This window comes from Hipposideros armiger, unplaced genomic scaffold (genome assembly GCF_001890085.2).
Source record: "Hipposideros armiger isolate ML-2016 unplaced genomic scaffold, ASM189008v1 scaffold_23, whole genome shotgun sequence".
NCBI lineage: Eukaryota > Metazoa > Chordata > Mammalia > Chiroptera > Hipposideridae > Hipposideros > Hipposideros armiger.
Genome location: NW_017731373.1, coordinates 4,495,872 through 4,516,665, shown reverse-complemented (window position 1 = coordinate 4,516,665; position 20,794 = coordinate 4,495,872). Strand labels below are relative to the sequence as shown.

The window sequence follows — 20,794 nt, the reverse complement described above, 5'->3', positions numbered from 1 at the left end:
GTGTGTGTGTGTGTGTGTGTGTGTGTGTGTGTGCGTGCGCGCGCGCGCTGTTAATCCTCTTGGAATGTAGCTCTTATCACCACCTAGAGGAATTCATTACCCTTTTGCCCTCACAGCTCCCCAGGCCCAGGAGACTAAGGAACAAGAGCTCAATTGTCTGGGGAGCTGCCCCCTGAATTCAGGTGTGCTGGCATGAGTTATGGTGCACCCGATTTTTTTCTATAATCAAAAGGGAAGGGGAGAAATTAATCATGCTTCCCTCTCCAAGAGAGTAGGAGGGAAAGAGCCTTCAGAAACAGGCTGAGGCCCCCTGCCATTAAATCCAGCTATTCTAAAGCCAAGGGTTTAAGAAAGAAAAAAAGAAAGCAGGTTCACAAGTACATTCTATAGCTGTGTCTGCAAAAGGCCAGAGCAACTGATCAATATAGTGGGAGAAAAACTAGCTAAACCAGTTATTTGGAATAATGTTTAAGAAAGAGACAGAAACACTGCTTGTTTGCCTCCCCCCCCCCCCCCCTTAGCTTCTGCTGGTTATGCAGTGGTTTCAAAACCAAAATGTTTTGTATTTTATATAGAGCTTGCAAAACTCATTTTATGTCTTCAAGTGTACGCCCTTTTCTATCGTCCTTAAATCATCAGTTTTGCTTACACAGGAAAGCAAACTCAGAATACAAATGCAGCACGTACCTCTTTGGGCTGTAAACCATGAGGCATTGTCATATAGTCTGGGCATTAACACAAAGCAAGAGGTGGGACACAGAAACACATCCGTCTCTGGTTCTTTCTTCAAGCACATAAACATGAAACTGAGATGGACACCGAAATGGGAAACTACCCAAACCAGAAAGGTAGCCAAATAGATCAGAGAAGAGATATAACAACATTCTTAGAATCCATTAAAAGGCAATAGAAAGCAACCATGAATCGAACAATACTGAACTAGATCTACCCTCTTAAAGAACTAGGTCGAGGGGCAGGGATTTATAACCAAGCTCCTCAGATATTTTTGAGAATCCAATACTTCCTGAATGAAGTCCACAGGACCACCTTTCACTAAGATCTACATTATTATTAGCTGTTTTCACAAGGCCGAACTGTGGTTGTATCAAAGTAAAAATTCATAATCAATCCCTCACTGGAGGAACTGAAGAGAGTAAATACAAACATTTTAATGCTTCATCCTGCAGCATAAGGCTATGGAAATCTGTCATCAATTCTGAATACAATATTAGTGAATCCCTTTGATAACAATTATGCATGTCAGAACACCAGGAATAATGCAGTATATTAACTAAAATATACCAGGTGTTGGAGAGAAGTTACTGACGAGCTAATATATTTATTTTTTTAATGGAAAATTTTAGCCCTTGACAAAATAAAATATGTTCCATTCATTTAACTTTCATTTCTCCGGATTTTGAAAAGTGCCTTGCCTTCAGATGTTTTTACTGCAAACATGCTCTTAGAGTCACAGAATCCTCTACCATACATTAAGTTTATTTACTTAACAAATATTTATTCCTCTGCATTCCCAGTATGTACACACTTGGAGGAAAGCTCTCTAGTGCTGGTTAGCGCAACGAAAAACACAACCACTGAGAGAGATGCTTGGCACTTCCTCCCCGCAAGTGCTCCACTACAGAAGAAATATACAAATCTGCCTCTCCCTTGGAGTTCTCATTGATTTCCGTCCATTGATTTCACAGTGAAGCATTTCATTTTCAAAACACTTTCATAAACATGATTGTGAACCATGCTGTGAGGTTAATTTTTGGTGATAACACAAAACCTGAGAAGATTTGTTTCTCAGAAGGTTCTTGGCAGTGACTGAACATATGGTGTGCTCTTTGCTGAGGGTAACTCGTCACACAAGAGAATTGCGATTTCCTTAACCCATCCATTCTCTGTATTACTGAAGGAAAAAAGACTATTAACATTCTGGAGGGAAGGACAGTGGTTAACAGATACGTTAATCTCTGTTTTCTTCCTAAACCCACTAGGATGATGAGAAAGAAGTAAAAAAGCGTATGTCCAAAAGGACAACAAATGCGAGGAGACAAAAATGGCTGAGATATGCAACAACAATTATGAAAGGCAGAAATCAGACGAGTGGGTCACTGATGAAATGCAGCGGAAGCCATGGAGACTTAAGGGCCCAAAGACAAGAATACAAAGGAGAAACCAGCAATTTGGCCCCCAGTGAACCCCAGGAAGATCAGAGGGTGACAGGTCCACGCCACTCAGAGCAGCTAGGCAACCATGCCTCCCCAGCCCTGTGGGACATGGGTGTTTTATTCTCTAAAAAAACTGAACCCAAGCAGCTGGAGACTTCAGGCCTTATGAAGGACAGTCTGGGGTGCTAGGCTGAAAACAAGGGGCTTCGGAGACAGTCTGGACGCTGACAGTGACGCCTCCGGCCCTTCTCCCATTCAATAGCTTAGACAGTGTCTAGTCTTAAACCCCCAGGCAGGAGAAGTGGATCCTGTTCAGGGAAACTGAGTGGCTACAATAGGAAAACCTATAAATGTTGACATTGCGGGGGGAGGGGTTAAGTTTGATTTGCTGAAAGGAATGAATTCTTGTCTGTTAGTGGTTGGATGAGACTGGCAATGAACAGGAGACCAGAGGAGAGGTTTTGGGGATAACCAGTAGAGTCTTGTGGCTGCGGTCATTATTTCCCGTGACCGGGGCATCAGAAACCTTGAGTTTAGGTCCTGCTTGCGTCATTGACTCTTCATGTGGCCTTTGAATTACTTTTCATTCCTGGGCTTCAGTTTCCTCACTTGTAAAATGAAGAGTTATGGTCCTAGGATCCTGTTATTCTTTTTTTGCCATCCTGCCACCTGTTGGCAGCTCAGCGGCAGCTCAGCTCTGGCCGGGACACGAACCACTGTTGCTCAGAGCTCGCACTCTTGAGTGAGCTCTTAACCAACTGAGCCACTCGGCCAGCTCCGGATCCTTTTATTTTGAGCTGCTCACTCTTCACAGCAGCTCTAAAATGACAGACACAATGTCACAGGTCTTGGACATGGTGCCATCTGCAGCCTGAGGCTTCCCTGACTTCTTGGGGTCCTTCCTGCTCCCACAGCAGGTAGTTGCCATTCTTACACGGGATGCAATGATATCATCCTATCCAAAAGGCTGTTTTCAACACTCTTGCACGCCAAATACAGAACAGGACCCGGAGGCGCCTACCATATGCCGATATCAGCTCCCCATTTTCCCACATAACAAAAAGCATTCTCAGGCGGAGCCAACCCAAACTCAACCTCTCCACTCTCACACTTTTTTTTCTTAATGAAACTCAGGGAAACAAAAGAGCGGAAAACTCAGCACTCCTCTTCCTCTTTTCAAGGTCAACTTTGAAAACAGAATCATAATTAACATTTATTGAACTTAGGCTATGTCTGAGGCACTGGGCTGGAAGTTTTACATGCCTTTCTCATCAGATTCCCATACACCCATTTTACAAATGAGAAAATTGAGACTTCAAGAGCTGAAGTGATCTACTGTACCCAGGGAGCAGCCAGAGCCCTCGGTTTTGCTCTAACTGCGGAGTCCGCACTCTCTTTCCTACTATCTTTAGCCCAGAGAGCCAGTCCCCCAGCCACAGCAAGAAAGTTTTCTGCAGTCCCCCTCCACCGGCATTTCCTGTGGCTTCTGGGATTGACATGATTGGCCCTTCTGCTGGAAAGTTAGGAGGCAAGCTGAAAAATCAATACTGGCTCCTGCAAGAAGCAGCCTTGCCCAAAGCTAAATGAAAGCCACCTGAACATTTTCAGAACTGTGGCCATAATCATCTGTCTTGTTGCATACCATGTCCCAACATGCTACTGCAGTAAATCACTGCAAAATCACTTCTCCATGCTCACTCATACAAAACAGAAGACCACAATATTTTTTTGTCATTGCTCTGAAGCTCCTCCATCTAAACTCAAGAGCACTTGGCAGGATGGTTACATAATAGGCAGCTTGCTGAGATTACTATTTCAGAGTACCACTTTTTCAGGGTTTATCGCAAGTTGTTTTAAATTTCATTTAGCTCTAACTTGTTATACAACTTTATGTTTGGAAACTATGTCCTCTGCTCCATCAACGAGCTATATTGGAAAATACATCCCGAATAAACCTTTTCTTCTGTGGAAAAAAGAAGAAAGAAAAATACAGTTGTTTGAGGTTTAAAAAAATGTGTTGGCAAACTTTTGTTTTACCCTTTTAGAGGGCCATACCTTAGGGTCATATTGAGAAAGGGAAGTTATTTAACTTATAGTAAGACATTAATCTGGAAAGCTAAAAGATTTATTTTGATATCTAATCTGAATTAATGGTGTGGTCTTGAGACTTCAATTTCATGCGCCATAAATGAATCCAATGACCAAATCACTGTTCAGTGTAACTTGCAAACCAAATGATCACTTACCTATTACTAATGGCTATAATAACTCTGAGAAGACACTGGCAAACTTGGTGGGGTGGGTATTTGTGGTTTGATCACCCAGTATCTATTTACTCCCACTTCTCCTGGCCACGAAAGCTCTATTTTGTATTGGAGGAGCCAGTGAAGCTACCTCCAGAATGGGGCTGCGGCTGGGGCTGGGGTATGTGACTCATCATCAGGATGAGCCCATCAGCACATCATCCCATGTGCCTCAGTTATGGATTTGATGCAGCTCAAAACAGGCCATCAGGCCAAAGAGAGGCAAGTCTGGGGTTCTGTTTGAGCCATCAGGAAATTGGACTTTCTCTTTCTGGCTTGAATGAAGAAAGAGGATGATGGGACCAAAGCTGCCCCCGTCATCTTGTGAACATGTGGAGCTCAGAAAGAAGTGCAGAGGAAGCAGGTCAGGAAATACACAGCCCAGTCAACTCCCACTGAAGCGTTTTCCTGAAAGACTCATCTAATGATCTCTCTGTTGGCTGCCCCTAACTGCAAGGGGGGGCTGGGAAATTCAGTCTTTTGGCTGGGCACACTGTCCCCTTGAATAAAACCTGTGTGTTACTAAGGAAGAAGGAAAGAACGGGTTTTGGGTGAGCAATTAGTCGTCTCTAGGTGGTCTGTTTGGGTTAGGTTTTCTGTGCAGAAACAGAAAGACAGATATCCTATCTATGTAAAGGAAGTATTAAATATTTCAGAGTCTATAAATTAGAGATAAAGCCAAAACACACAATGTTTGATTTGTAAAATCTTTCATGAGGGTAATCTGATTTTTCTTTTATAGCAAATTCATTTGGAATTATTACTCAATTTTGAAATATGGTCTCTACAGTGAAAACTGCAGGATCAGCAAGCATGTGCAGCAGCCTAACTTTGCATGTTCAATGTAGATACTGAAAACAATGTTGCTATCATTTTAAATATCCTAATTTCTTCTTAAATTATAGAATAAATCATACTACATATTTATGAATCCACTATCTCAAGGCAGGAATTGGTTTTTTTTTTTTGCTTCAAATTATGCCTTAGACTTCTATAGGTTAGGTTAGAAATGATTACAAATACAGGAATCTTTGAGTTGACATTTAGTTCTCAGGGGATAGCTTTAAAAACTGGAGAATGGAAGTAGCTACTTTTAATAATTTTTCCCCCTAGTCACATAGACACATCATACTTTAGAGGACATGGAGAACGCCAAAATGAGATTCTCTGAAATTATTTAGCATGGCATGAGAAAAGGGAGATAAACACGAAAACAATGGTTAATATTGGACCAAGAGAGATAAGAGGCAGGGGAGTCACAGAGCTGGATTGTTAACAGATGCTCTGCCTTCAGTCTTGAGTTATGTAGGCAACAATAAATGGTCTTTGTAGATCATGTTCATACAATTTCAGACCTGGAAGGATGCTTGAAAATCACTGAATTCAACCCTCTCACTTTACAGAGGAGAAACATTTGGACCTGAAAGTCTGGGTTACTCCTCTAACGTTCTACAACAAGTTCACGGCAGAGCCTGGATCAAATTTCCTAACTCATGGCACCGTACTTTTTCCACTAATTTCCATTAAGTAGTTACAGAATTGGGAAGCTGGTCTACTGGCTGTAAACCGTAATTTACCTCCGTGTTTACTGTGGATTTGTTCTGAGAGGTAGGAGAAATTGATTGACATCTGCCTAGAGTGATTAATGAGGAAAAATACATGATATCTCTCCTTACTGAACGAAACCGGGCCCAGGGCGTGGACAGAGGCCTCCCTGATACCTAAGGAAGAGGCTGAGAGGTTTTTGGGGTTTAACAGCTGACTGAACCTCTGCTTTCTAATGGAAGTGAATTCTTTGTCATTGTCTGTTTCTACCGCTTTCCACCTATACTGCTGAAGTTCCCCTGAAATACTGAGCAGCTCTCAGCCACATGATGCTCACCATAAGCTCCCCGCCCAAGTTCAAAACTAGGGTAATCAACAAGTGATGGAAAAACTACATCATGTGAAGGTCTCTCTTCGACATAGCAGAAGATAGAATCAAGGATAATCTTGCAGAGTGGTTAGTTTGAGTGTACTACAAATAATGAGTTCTTAATAGACTTTCATCACTTGGCAGCTTATAAATATTAGATGTGCAGGACATCCCCCACTCGGCAGTTTCTCTAAGTAAACCTAAAAAGTGTGGACCTGGGATTTGGGAGTTCTGGAAGAAACCCCAGAGATGGACTAATAAGTTGAGTTCCTTCATTTTGCAGAGATTAGGAAGAAAGCTAATAATATCTGCTAAATCAGGTGTGAAAGAGCAATTACTGTTCTCAAATCATGGCACACTAGCTGAAATGTTTACAAATATATTCAGCTGAAAAGCATCACATGAGGTCTCTAGTTATCCAGAATCAGTCATTTTCATATGGTTTGGCTTATGTTTCCTTTTTCCAATTAAAAATTTGACTTTGTTGGTTCCTTCTTATTATAAAAGTAGAATATGGTTACGGTAGCAAAATTAAAGATGGAGATAAAAAAGAACATTTTAAATGCCTATGATCTTACCATCCAGAGAACCACTTTAAAAACCCTTAAAATATATTTCCAGATCACTTTCCAAGAACATATACATATATTAACAAAAATATAAGCACACTGTGCATACTTGGTGTTTTTATAACATAATTTTATCACTTAATATATAATGAGCATCTTTTCATTATCAATATTTATCTACATTATCTATAATAGCTGAATAGTGGTTCACTATTTGACTGTAATATAACGTATTTAAGCAGTTATTATACATATGAGCAATTTCCTATTTACCCTCTTATGATGTGATTTATATCTTTGTGGCTGAAACCCTTGCACACATTCTGAATTATTTCCTTAGCATAAATTCCTAGAAGTAAAATTTCTGTGATAAAACAGTGAACTCATTTTAAAGGATTAAAAAAAATGCATGTTACCAAACTACCATTACAAAGAGAATCATATAGTTTAATTTGAGTTAATGCATATCAAGTGTATGGGTCAGTTCAACACTTCATGAAGAGAAACTATATACGCACTCGCTGGTCAAGTGTGACAGATGTGCTTGAATCTATAATCTTGATCAATGTTAACTACAGACACCTGAATCAATTCAATCATTTTTATCCTAGAAGCTCCCCATTTCTACACCTCCAGCCATAACTGATTTATACATTCCAGTTTGACTTTTTGGGGGGCATTTGGTGCCCTCTTATCTTCCCCTGTGTTAAGTCGTCTTTTTATACACCTAACAATATTTTTAAAGAGAGTCTAATAGATGGTTAGTCCCGGGCAACATTCTTGTAGTGCTCTGATTACATGCATCAGCTCAAAAAGCTATCCAAATTATGCTCCTAATTAGATGCCAGAACCAGTTTGCAGTTTGACATTTTAATGAAATGATAGACACGACATCTGAAGTTCAGGCAAAATCAACAAGTACCTGCAAGACTAAGGAGCAGGAGTGGAATGCACTGTCAGACCACACGTTTTCTTTTAATTATTTTATCTATTCATTTTTATTCCACCTCATTCCAAAAAGGACTTAAAAGAGCTTTTCTTTCTGAATGTGTTTTCTAAATTGAACATTTTCACATCACTGAGGCTGCCAACTTCTTTCCTAACATAAGGATATTCTTCTGTCATAACTGCTTGCTATATTTGGAGACTGAATGGCAAGGATATTGTTCTTATCCAGAAAAGAGGAAAAAGTAGCTCATTATGATTATAAATCCTGCCTGGAAGACCTCCTCCAAACAGAGTGACCCTGGGTATGCAACACCAGTCCCATAAAAAAAAAAAAGGAAGAACTCAATTTCTATGATGAATAAAAGCTCCAAAGAATCACAAAAAGTCGGGCCTTTGGGCTATTCACTTCCCCCAGAGACTGTAAGAATTCATATCCCAGGCATTGTGACTTGTGAGACCATTGTGAGGCCCAATCACGTTTAAGAGCCAGACAGCAGGAAAAGCCAGCCCAGAGCAGGGGAGGCGGCTGCCATCTCCCGGTAGGCTTGTCCTTCTCCGCCTCCTAGTCCACCCCTCACACCTCTCTGGGGTCCGGCTCTGGTCTCCTGTCCCAAGTTTTGAAGCACGGTTCTTTTTCAGCCGTGGCCTTTCTAAATCCTCATCTCTGGACTCCATTTCCACCTCTCTTCCATTGGCCTAAACCTTCCCTGGTATCTTTTGTTCCAGGGTCGCATGCTGAAAAGACATGGTCCTAGACCCCACATTACACACTGAAGGACACTTCACAAGTCCCAGTTATGTGGTGAACGGAGATGTGGCAGAAAATTAATTTGTTGTGATTTTGGAAAAAAGGGAGGGGGTGTTAAGTGCTACATTAATGGGGGTTAAAAGGAATGAATGTCATTGAACTTAGTTGGCATATTAAAAGTGTTATGCTGAGTTTTGCTCATCTTCTACATACTCCCAAATGCCACCATTTTGGAAGAAATGAATCATTTTCATTGTGAAACCTGAGGTTTTCTGGAAATGTTAAGAAAATCTCAAGAAAAACACGCAGTGTTTCCTCTGAACCAGCAGTATATCCAAGGGCCGCTCAACGATAAGACCTACCTGATTACCAGAAAATATCATTTTGACAGTTAGCCCAAACATACTCGTAAACCTGATGATGTTTTAGCACATCACAATCTGGAGAGCCCTTTTAAATAATTATTTTATTTGGTCCTCACCACAATTTAGTAAGGTAGGTGTTAACATTCCCACTTCAGAGATGAGAGCGCTTAAGCGCCCAGAGGTCATAGGACGCACTCCAGTCACTGAGGCAGCTTGTTCAGTGGTTAAGCACGTGGGCCCTGAAGCAGATCACCCAGGTTCAAGTCCAGGCCCTGCCCACTGTTAATTCTGTAACTTTGGGGAAGTCACTTAACATCACTATGCCTAAGTGCCTACATCATAAAACATGGACAAATGACAATATTACCTACCTCACAGGGTGGTTGTGAGGATGAGTTGAGGTCCTACATTAAAGCAGTTACAGAATTAGGAAGTTAGTCAGCTGGTGCCTGGAACACACTAAACACTTGAGAAATGTTTACAAGACTCAATTCTCAGAGCTAAGTGCTTTCAGGTCATAGGGGGTATTCCTTATCTTTAACAATTACATTGCTTCATCTTTTTATCAGCAGAGAAATTAGCAATTTCTCACAAAAGGAAAATACATGCTAAAAGGAAACCTTGGACTGAACATAATGACTCAAAAAGGAAGAGAATAGGGCAAAAGTTCAAGTATGGCTTCTTAAAAGAACCCCATTTATTCTTGTTTCCAGAAAAATACTGCACATGATTTAAGTATTTTCAGTCATTTTAGAGCACAATGAAAGGTCAAGCTAAATGGAAGTAATATTTGTGTAGCCCATGGTGACTGTCGGGGAGTCTGTTTCCCATGGCCTGGTCCTTGATGTAGACAATGAAGCATTTCTCTGGACCAGCACTGAGAAGAAAGGGCGGTGCGACCCCCCCAGCCCTCCAGCCTCCTCCGGCACCCCCTCCGTGTGAGCTTTCTGTGAAGAGAGGAGAACAAAGATGCAGCTCGCAACTCAGGAGTGCTGCGGAAAAGAGCAATTTCACCCAGGAGCCAAGGAGGTGGGAAATCAGCAGAGGAATATGACCGAGACACAGTTTTGAATTTTTGTTTTGTTTTTGTGGCTTTGGGAGCAAAAATAAGAGGATGAAAGGCAGGCAATGTGGTGTTGATAGGGCAGGAAGGAACCCAGTGACCAACCAAGACAAAGGGCGGGGAGGGGTTAGCAGAAAAAAACCACAGGTGGCTGGGCTGGAATAACTACAAAATAAAAAGGGCCAGTCTGCAGAAGATACCAAAGCAGTAAAGAGAGTGTCAAGCAAAGAGCAAGGGAGTGTTCTTTCAGAGAAGTTGTGGAAAAGTAGGTATGTCAGAGGACCATAACAGAGGCCACATAAAGCAAGAAATGAGTGACTTCTCAGTCCTTTTCTAGTGTACGTGAGGGACGGGGCGCTGGCCAGTGGGGCTCCTCGCTGTCGTCTATAGATTGCACATGTGATGTGGGCTGCGGCTGCTTCCTAGAAATTAAACCTTCTAAAGCATCACCTGAAGGGGGCTTCCAGTGGCACAAGTGTGGACTGGAGAGTTCAAAAGTCAAGTGCAGTGTGAGGAACCCAAATAAGGAACTCAGGGAGTCTCAAACAACGGTTACAAGTGAAAAAGGAAATCTCATTTGAAACAGGAACATATACCCCATTAAAACACAAGTTACCGACTTGTTCAGCCCAGAAGTTCTGCATGTTACAAGTGTAAAAACAACAATAACATAATTACATGTGTATGGCACTCTCAAGTTTATGAAGAATTTCTATAAAAGTGATCTTGTCCCACATGAATATTTTTCATGCCTCAATAAGACATGTTCTGCATATTATCATAAACATCCCTAAGAATTGCTTTTGTTACTGCAAACAGTTTTTAAATCTATAAATACTTATAGAATTTTATCTATAAATACTATACATAAATGCCAAATGGTAGGTTTTAGATTCTGAATCTATTCTAAAATATCTACTACTTTTTCAAAATAACTAATTAAATATAATTTAAATTAACTGAACTAGGTGTAAACATTGCAACACTCTGCATAGACCATTAAGCATCTTTCGTTAACAAGTTTCTATATTTCTAAACTCTCAGACATTCTAAGGGGCTACTATAGCTGAATTATTTTTAAAAGAATGTATTAAAGGATATCCCTTAAGGGTCTTTAAAAACACCTCTTAATAGCATAAACAGGAAGCATGCTATAAGGTTATGAAGAATGGTGAAATAAAAATGATTGTGGCCTATTTCCATAAAGAAGCATGGATAAAAGAAAACAAGCTAAAATTACTTCCAGCTTGCTGAGTTCAAATGAACTGTTATGTCATTAGGCAAGTGTCTTATTTACTCTTTGCCCTATATACAATAATATCATGTGTTGCTGAGAGTTACAAGTGTACATTAGCATTTTTTAATTTAGGAAAAAGGGGAAATTGTAAAGCCCTAAGGAACAGTTTTCCAGTTGACATAGTTCAGTATGCCTGGAGGGTGATGTGTACTTTGTACCCAAATCTTTATTAAATGTTCTGTCCTTGAGTTACAAAGATAGCACTTCTTTTTTTCTTTCAGCTTTGACAATACATTTATGCGGATCCCCCTCTTTTGGTCATCTGGCTTCCTATGTGACGGACAGCATACATTTGGGACATGGCTGCCTGGCTTTGGGACAGAAGTTGCAGCTTGGAGAAGGGAAGTAAAGCAGAGGGCTCACCCTTGGCCTTGGCACCAGGCACCAACCAACTGATGTGTTAAAAGCAAAATTCTATAGAAATAGAAACTGGTACTGTCAGTGCAGTAAGAACTCTGCAAAAGTACTTACATTAAAAAAAGATGTGATAAGCTGAATATTTTCACTGCATATACTAACTTCTGGAGTAAACGAAGCCTTCTAGAAAATTATGTCAATTCCTCTACACCGTTGAGTCTTTGCATTGTTCTAGGTTTGGGTTTCTCCAATGCCATAGTCCCCATCACAGCAGATATCTTTTGTAGTCCTTACCGCTAGCTATGCTTATTGTGTTTATTCACTCGGTTCCTTGTTTCTTCGTCTGGCCCCGGCACTAGAATTATCTGCTCTCTGTATTGGGAGATCCCAATCTACTGAAGTTGAGTACCGATTCCTTGATCAGAGTTCATCTGGCCCAGAGTATATCTGGCCCAATATATAATTCACCATTATAGAGGTCACAGAAAGGCCTGCCTGAATATATTCTTTTATTTAACAGATACTCATGAACATCCCTTCTGTACCATGCAATGGGCACAGCACTGGGGTGGGGGCAGGTAATACTGGTGAATAGAACTTACAATCAGAAAGTCGGTGGTCTATTATGGTGCTAGCTGAATGTATCATGTACTATTCTTGCTGAATCTTTGAAAAGACCATAGAGAAAGAAAAAAAAGAGGACATCAGCTTACTAATCAGAGAGCGAGCTCATAGAGGGTCAAGCCACATCTCTCCTGCTTCTTTATTCATTTATTTTAGATTTATGTATGTATGTATGTATGTATGTATGTACATATTTAGTTCTATGTCTTACTTTTCTCTCCTACTTCTTTGAATTCATCTTCCTAACACTTTGTTGCTCTAGGTAAGCAACCCATGGCTCTTAAGTGGCTGCCAGAGCCTTCTTCAAGCTCTCTTTTCAGAAAGCTTTGCAAAAAGTCTTATAAATAGTCTTGCTATTCCAGGAAATGTTAATGCTCAAGGTACCCCTATGGAAGAAAAGGAAAATTCCTTTGAGATTTTTTTTTCCCCTTCAGTAACAAGAAACGCAATTAGGCCTATACTTGGCACTTTGTCAGTTCCCAGAATCAAGAGATCTCAAGGTTAGGAGACCAAAGCTACCAAGATGCGTTTGCTATTGACTATGGCTGGCCCAAAGTTCAAGGGTTAGAGCCTGAGAACGTTTTGCCCCTTTAATTTCCCATGTAAGTAACTTCCAAATACCAAAGCTTAGAGGACCCAGAATGCAAAATCCTTTCCATTACTTTATTGAAAAATTACGTATGCTGTGATTTATTGCTAATGCTGGTCTTTCAAAGCATTAGTCAGTACATCTCTGCAAACCTTTGGACAACAGCTGCCAATACAAGTTTAACACTTCATGGGTCAGCACTTAAAATCTGACGAATAATAAATCATACTTGTAACCAGGGTGAGGCACTGGGTTGATAATGTATTGAGAGTTTGTTAAAAAGTATGATCTATAGATTACGTTATAATTCAGCGCTTTGGAAAATGAAAGCTAAGTAAAATAATGATTGCCATTTACCATAGCTCTTTCTTCAGTGGTACACTTTCTCTAAGAAAGAAAATTTCCTTTCACAGAAAGAAAATTTCACTGTGTACTAACAATATAAAATTTGGTGATTTCAGATGTATACATGCTTGAAAAACAAAGAATTTCGATACTCTTTATAGCTTTATAGTGAATAATCCAAAGGGGACAATATTCTATTTAGGACTTGTCAGGGCAACATTTGGAAGCACTGTTTTTAACTTGTTTTGGAAGATATTCATCGATTTTTCCAGCATATAAACATTTTTATCACTTTCATTCTTGAAATATTACAAGTAATTGCTTGAGCCCTGGTAGAACAAATGCTACATATCAAATATCCATGTGATGTGAGGAACAACTGTATCTGTCTGTTTAGGAATGGCTGTGACATATTCAAATATATTTTAATAGACTCACAAGAGAAAAAAAATAAGGTCCTTTAATAGTGGGCAAGTTGCGTGTGGTAAGCAGACTCTACGAACCTCTCTTATCATCTTTCTGCCTTGGCATAAACTTTCAGGGCAAGTCAGGCTGTCTGTAGAGACTATCAGCATTAGGATTGCTAAAATTGATTCAATGCCTTCTTTTTAACAAGACGTAAAGCAGTAGCTAAAGGAAGAAGTGAGTCAAGCTGTAGAGAAACAGCCTAAGCACAAGGATGCCCTTTGGGACCTAGAGAGAACTTGCAGCATCTAATGAAACTGATTTCAAGCCCAGTGTCTAGCTAAAGAAGAACATGAGAAGAAACCCAGGCTCAGTTAGATGTGTTGATATTTACTGAAAGAAACACTCATATAGGTCTGACAATTAAGTTTGCCAACTTGTTGCAACTATGTTGCTAACCTTTTTTGATATCAGAGGGATTATTCATTATGAATTTGTACCAACTGGACAGTTAACCAAGTTTACTATTTGGAAGTGCTGAAAAGCTGCATGAAAAAGTTAGAAGACCTGAACTTTTTGCCAGCAATTCATGGCTCTTGCATCATGACAATGCACCAGCTCACATGGCACTGTCTGTGAGGGAGTTTTTAGCCAGTAAACAAATAACTGTATTGGAACACCCTCCCTACTCACCTGATCTGACTCCCAATGACTTCTTTTATTTTTTATTTTTTATTGGGGAATTGGGGGAAGGGGAACAGACAAGTTGCTGTCCTTTTGTTCTTCAGTCTAGTTGTGGAGGACGTTGCTTCACTGGCCCAAGTTGGCACCATCATTGGACTCTTCCCAGGCAAGGCAGATCAGCCGCCAGGTTCTGGACTGCCGCTCACGGTGGCTGCTGGCCGCACACGGGAGCCCATGGCAACCCACTGCCACAAGGGCTGCAGCCTACGCCATCGCCGGTGACTCATGGCAGCCCAGCTCCAGGTTGAGCTGTTGTTCAGCATCTAAGCTGTAGAGGGCAGTGTCACTGGCCCTCATATGTGGGATCCGAACTGGGGCCCTCTGGCGTCCCAAGCCAGTTCTTAACCATCGCGCCACTCGGCCGGCCCCCAATGACTTCTTTCTTTACCAAAGATAAAGGAAATGTTGAAAGGAAGACATTTTGATGACATTCAGGACATCAAAGGTAATACGATGACAACTCTGATGGCCATTCCAGAAAAAGAGCTCCAAAATTGTTTTGAAGGGTGGACTAGGCACTGGGATCAGTGCATAGCTTCCCAAGGGGAGTACTTCGAAGGTGACCGTAGTGATATTCAGCAATGAGTTAGGTATGTAGCATTTTTTTCTAGGATGAGTTCACAAACTAAACTGTCAGTCCTCCGTATACTTGCGAATTTATATTTCTGTAATTCTTTTGATGAAAATTCCTTCAAAGAAGTTGAGTCATTAGCAACTATTGAAACATTAATACCAGTTGTAGGTAGAAGATTATAGTGATCCCTGATTTTCTGAGATGGCTCACATATGTGGGGCTAGAGCTCCCGGGAATCTTGTCTATACTATGACCTTGTCCCCTCACGCCAGGTTGACTGGTCAAAAGGTGGTCAACCAACCCAAGTTAGATGAATTAAATTCTCTCTTCTAGGGACGTCAAACTTGGCCCTGTGAAACCCAGAGGGTGGAAGTCAGCAGTGCTTGATCACGCTAACGAGGATACCTTAGAGAAGAGGGCCACGAACCCCCACGCTGGGGTTGCCAGCGCTCCCTTGGTGGCAATCTTTCTTTTAATTCTGTGAGATACCACAGGATCCTTCCCATAAAAATTTTTTTCAATAATCTTTTTTGGTTTAAACTAGCCAATTAAAGAAACGTGTAGGTTAAGGACATTAGCACTCTAAGAAAATAAGTTACATTTTGTTAAAGGAAAAGTGTAAGAAACATGATTATAATTCCGTAAGCTTGTTGGAAATCCTACATTTTCCAGATACTCTCAAATGTGAAGGGCTAGGGAAGTATTGTATCATCCTTATGACAGAGAAAAGGCAATGGTAGCTCCGAGAGGACTAGCCTGTGTCCGCGGCCTGGCTGCTGGCATGTGGCATCACCAGGCTTCGTACCCAGCTCTACTGACTGCCGGGCAAGCGCCCTTCCCACTACAAGCCATGATGCACGTGCCATCTAGTACTTCCTATTACTCCCGCCTTGGCAAATCCTACCTGATGGTATTCAGCTATATTTTTAACATACAAAATCCTAAGCTAAAGGGGCATCTCACAGAGAACATAAACAAAACAGAAAAACAGAGCTATTCTGAGTGTCTGGGTGTATCTTTTTGTTCTCTCTTACTCCCCAATTCCAACCTAGTGGCTGCGAAAAGTTTTAATAAAGTAAAATGTTTAAGTTATTGCGTTAGTGTTGATATTTGCCAATACAAAGAAATTAGGACTGAGAGGTGCTTCCTTTTGATATGAATAGCAAGTTTACCATTTTGTACACATTATGACTCTTAGCAGGGGGTAGCCTTTGAACAACATGGCGGTGGTGTCCACGATGTTTTCATCTCACATGTATTGAGCATGTGTCCTCACATATGTTTGGTTGTTTGTTTATAATTCATATACATATATTATTATATTAACATGCTATATACCTTATAAAATATGAACAAAATAGAAAAGAAGAATAATAGAAATGATGTAACGTTTTGCTAATCATGATAATCTCAAAGCAAATACACACAGGATGGGGTTCATGATTAATTAACCACATATACGAGTAAATCCATGTGTCTTCCAGAAAATTTAGAATTTGGTGGCCAGCTTCTTGTCAGATCTGATTTAATGGTCGCTATCATTACTTCATAATGTGGTTGACAAAGGGTTTACCCTAAACCTTGCCATTTTCTTATTGATTGCAATATTAAAATTATACTCAATTTATGGGCATTCTTTGCAGATTCTTGTTTTGTAAATCCAGTTAACCAGGCCTAATATATTGGGTTGTCGGAAAAGTTAAGACGTATTTTTTCTGGTTTTTGTTGCAAAAATGCATCATGACTTTTCCGACAGCCCAATAGTTCACAAAATAATCAAAGCAGATGAGCCAGTGGGGAAGTCACAGTGGAGGGGAGGCCCCACCTCTCTCCCCCCACCTCCAGGTGATACCCGACCACCTGACATGTGGACCCGGGATGCTGCCAGTGTCAGTACAGTCACCATCAGTTATAATGTTTCATAATAAAATGAATGTAAACGCAAGCTCTAATCAATCCCCCTCCGCAAATAAGTGCACCCCGTTTGGCAAATCTGTGCATATCCCATTTTGGAGGCCACTTTGCCATGCAGCAAGGAAACAGTTTACTTCTAGAGCCACTTACAATCACAGGAATCTCTAGGCCTAAAACTATGCAGAATGAAAACAAGTCAACCAAAAAGACCAGGCCAAAAAGACAGTGGCAGTGCATTTTTTAAAAATCTTTTAAAATTATGAACTATAAGTCACAACCAGAAAAGCACAGAAAACATTAATGTTTGATGAATATACTGTACATCACCCATGTAACTACTAGCCCAGCCAAAACATAAAACATTCATTCCAGCACCTCCAGAAGCCCTCCAGGTCCTTTCTCTTCCCCAGCACACCCTCCATTCAGAAGTAAACACTAGCCTAACTCTTTGTCATAAATTCTTTGCTTTTCTTTATAGTTTTAGCCACTTATGTATGAGGTGTGATCAACAAATACGGTGAATGTTTAAAATTAAAAAATTTTATCACAGTAAAAGGCACATTGCCATTAATCCCCCTCAGAATGCTCCCCCTTGCTCCAAACGCACTTTTCCCATCATTCTTGCCACTTCCTGAAGCAGTTCTGGAAGTCTTCTTTCTTGAGTGTCTTTGGTTGCACTGTTGTGGCTGCCTTGATGTCCTGAATCGATTGAAAACCCTTTCCTTTCATGGTCATTTTGACTTTGGGGAAGAGCCAGGAGTCACATGGTGCCAGATCCGGTGACTAAGGTGGATGAGGATACACTATAATGTTTTTATTTGACAGAAATTGCCAAACCAGAAGCGATGTGTGACACGGAGCATTGTTATGATGGAGGATGAAGTAAAGACACTCAAGAAAGAAGACTTCCAGAATTGCTTTAGAAAGTGGCAAGAATGATGCGAGTGTTTGAAGCAAGGGGGAGTATTTTGAGGGGGATTAATGGCAATGTATCGTTTACGTAATAAAATTTTTTTAAACATTCACCATATTATTCAATCATACCTCGTAAATACCCTTTAGCGACAGAGTTTAGTTTTGAATGTTTTCACACTTTATATAAATAGAATAAGATTGTATGTATTCTTTTGTATCTTCTTCCTTTCAACATTTCATCTGCAAGATACATCTGTGTTATTATGTGTAGTTTTAGTTTGTTATTTTTTCATTGCTGTATACTATTCCATCTAATGATTACACAACAATTTATTCAGCCATTCTGCTACTGGTAGATATTTTGTATGTTTCTAATTGGAGACAGATAAAAACAATGCTGCTAAGAACATTTTACACCTGTCTCTGGATGTACATAAGTATACATTTCTCTGAAATGCACACACACACACACACACACACACACACGTGCAGGGTGAGTGGAATTGCTGGGTCCTATCTAACTTCATTAAAACTAAAAAAACCTAAGCGAAGGTAATTCTAGTGCATCTCTTGGCAATCAATTTTAATGTTAACTCACTCTTATGCAGCCATGAGCTCATTAAATTACTAGATTTATCTTTCCCTAGACTTTCACTCCTGGTACATTCATTATATCTGAACTACGACATTAAATACATTTAACTCTGTTAAAAAATACTTCGAAAATTTCCAATGAATTTATTGAAGCCTATTGCCCCAAATCTCCTCTCCCCCACACATATAGTTTTTCAACATTATACGAACAGTTTTCCTTTTAATGAGAGCCAACATTGTGTTTACTGAGAGAACAAAATGTTCATTCAAAATTTAAAGCAATTTTGCAGCAAAAGGTATCAAGTTAACACTTATATTTATCAATCATGGAAAGCCAAAAATGTTAATTCTGTAGCCAAACTGAGGAGTACAAATACAAATAATAAAGATTAACTCCAACTTCACAGTCTCCAATGTTTCATTATTGTCGTAAGTGATGTGTAAAGGGGCTACATAAATGGAACATACTTAGATGACAATGCTGTGGCACCAGAGAAACCATTCATCAGTCTCCCTTTGTCTTATTGATAATCAACTTAAAAATGAACATGCATTACAGTGCTTTCTGCATATTCGTTCCTGTATACAATGCTGTTTTAATCCTCAGAACAACCCGATGAGATAGGTACTATTATTCTTTCCATTTTCAAAAGGAAACTGAGGCACCGAGAGGGAAGGTAACTTGATGAAGGTCCCACGGCTGTAAGTAGTTGAGTTGGGAATCAGAACCAAGTTCCCTGGTGCTTCAGTTCAAACTCTACTGCTTGGCACCTGTTAGTTTTGTTGGTGTCATTGTTGTTATTATTTTGAAAACAACAAGGATAGTTTTTTAAGACCAGAGCAAAATGTGTGAGCCACAGGGGGAAAAAAAATCTATGTACATTTGTTTTCATTTATGAAAATTTTGTGAAAATGATTGTAACCAAGCAGCTCTAATTCTGAGAGAACTAATTAAGAAATGAATTAAGGGATTCGATGGATACCCAAATTAGTCATTAGGGCTTGAAGATTTGGAGTTCTGGTTCAAATCCAGCTTTGGTGCTTGCATCCAAAATAAACATGACCAGATAAGTACCACGGCTCATGAGTAAAATGGACTTCTATAGCTTATGCGTCCCCATGGCAGAGGCCTTATCCTAACTGAATTCGGACACCTCTTCAGTTATTGTGAGTTTCATTTTGTCATCTCCTTACTCTTTTGTAATTGCTGGCATTAGGATTATGCTGAGGGAGAAATCATTTCAATCAGTGAAGTCTGCAGAGTGAGCATAAAAACATAAAAGCAAAGCCTTTGAACTGTAATTAGAAAATTCCTTAAGTGTGCTCATGTGACATATGTTTGAGACTACTACCAACTGGCAGGAAGAGTTACAGAATGGATGTCCAATGTCACTGTTCGGGGATAAGCAGCCAGTAAAAGTCGTGTTCGAACATGCGATCAGAGTAATCTTTTACAGGCCAAAACATTCCTGCTTTCCACCTCTAATATGATTAGTGACAGACAGCTGGAGGCATCTCATTCTCCTGACAAAAATATGATCAGAATTGTTTTCAATTGGTACATCTTTCCATCAAGCTGTTTGTTGCCTTCCAGCAGAATAATCAGTTTCTGATTATTTGATACATTCCAAGAAAAACAGGAATTGATTGTGCCCTTGCGTGTCTGAGGGGGAGAAGGCTGCCAGGATGTACACAGTAACTCTTCAGTTGCCTAATGGAAAAAAAAACCTAAGCAATGTATGAGTTTGGCTGTGTGCATGTGAGTGTGTGTGAGTGTGTGTGTGTGTGTGTGTGCGCGCGCGCACGCGCATGCATGCATGCATGTGTGTGTGGTGGTGGTTGTGGAGGAAGGGGGGGTTGACCAGTAGTTTCTATAGTTCTATTTGCACAAAAATAAAGTGTTTTCCTGGTGATTCAGATTTCAGATATAAGAAAGTAAAATATTTTATTCCATTCACAGAAAACAACTAACTCCCACCAACGTTAATCACTCTTTTCCAAAAGTTAGTCATTTTACTACAAATATTTCAGAATTATGGAAAAAGAATCAAGTTTCAATTAACCATTCATGGAAATATTCAGGTGCAATAAGGCCTCATTAATTTGGACTACCTCAATTTGGAAATTATAGTCATTTTACAGGTTTTGAAGCAGAGATGATCTTTTCACAATGTATATATGACTTGCTAAGCAAATTAATTTAAACAAACAAGACTGCTGGAGGGAAAAATAAACATACTTCAAGGAAACATAAGATGAACCAAAAATAACAACATGCTTCCTGTCCAGAAAATACTTTTCATGAACCCATTCAAATGCCAATAACCGGTAACAATAATAACCATTTAATT

General features: G+C 40.0%; 1 protein-coding gene across 3 annotated transcripts in view; it reads right to left on the bottom strand.

Annotated features, from left to right (window-relative positions):
• SPATS2L (spermatogenesis associated serine rich 2 like) overlaps positions 1-20,794 on the bottom strand; it is a 160,398-nt gene that overhangs the window by 117,227 nt on the left and 22,377 nt on the right. The gene's annotated exons all lie outside the window — the stretch shown is intronic.